Source organism: Gekko japonicus, unplaced genomic scaffold (assembly GCF_001447785.1).
Source record: "Gekko japonicus isolate JY-2015 unplaced genomic scaffold, Gekko_japonicus_V1.1 scaffold524, whole genome shotgun sequence".
Lineage (NCBI taxonomy): Eukaryota > Metazoa > Chordata > Lepidosauria > Squamata > Gekkonidae > Gekko > Gekko japonicus.
This window is the reverse complement of record NW_015170906.1, coordinates 366,106-366,464: the sequence shown is the minus strand read 5'-3', so window position 1 is coordinate 366,464 and position 359 is coordinate 366,106.

Sequence of the window (359 nt, the reverse complement as noted above, 5' to 3'; positions counted from 1 at the left end):
GTACTCCAGGTGAGGCCTGACCATAGCAGAATAGAGTGGAACTACCACCTCCCTTGATCTGGACACAATGCTTCTGTTAATGCACCCTAAGATTGCATTAGCTTTCTTCACAGCCACATCACACTGCAGGCTCATGTTTAGCTTGTGATCAACCAGAACACCTAGATCCCTTTCACATGTGCTGCTGTCAAGCCAAGTCCCTCCCATTCTATATCTATGCCTTTGATTTTTTGTACCTAAGTGTAGGACTTTGCATTTATCTCTATTGAAATTCATTTTATTTGTCTCAGCCCACTGTTCCAGCCTATGTAGATCATTTTGAATCCTGACTCGGTCTTCTTCAGACTTAGCAATCCCAC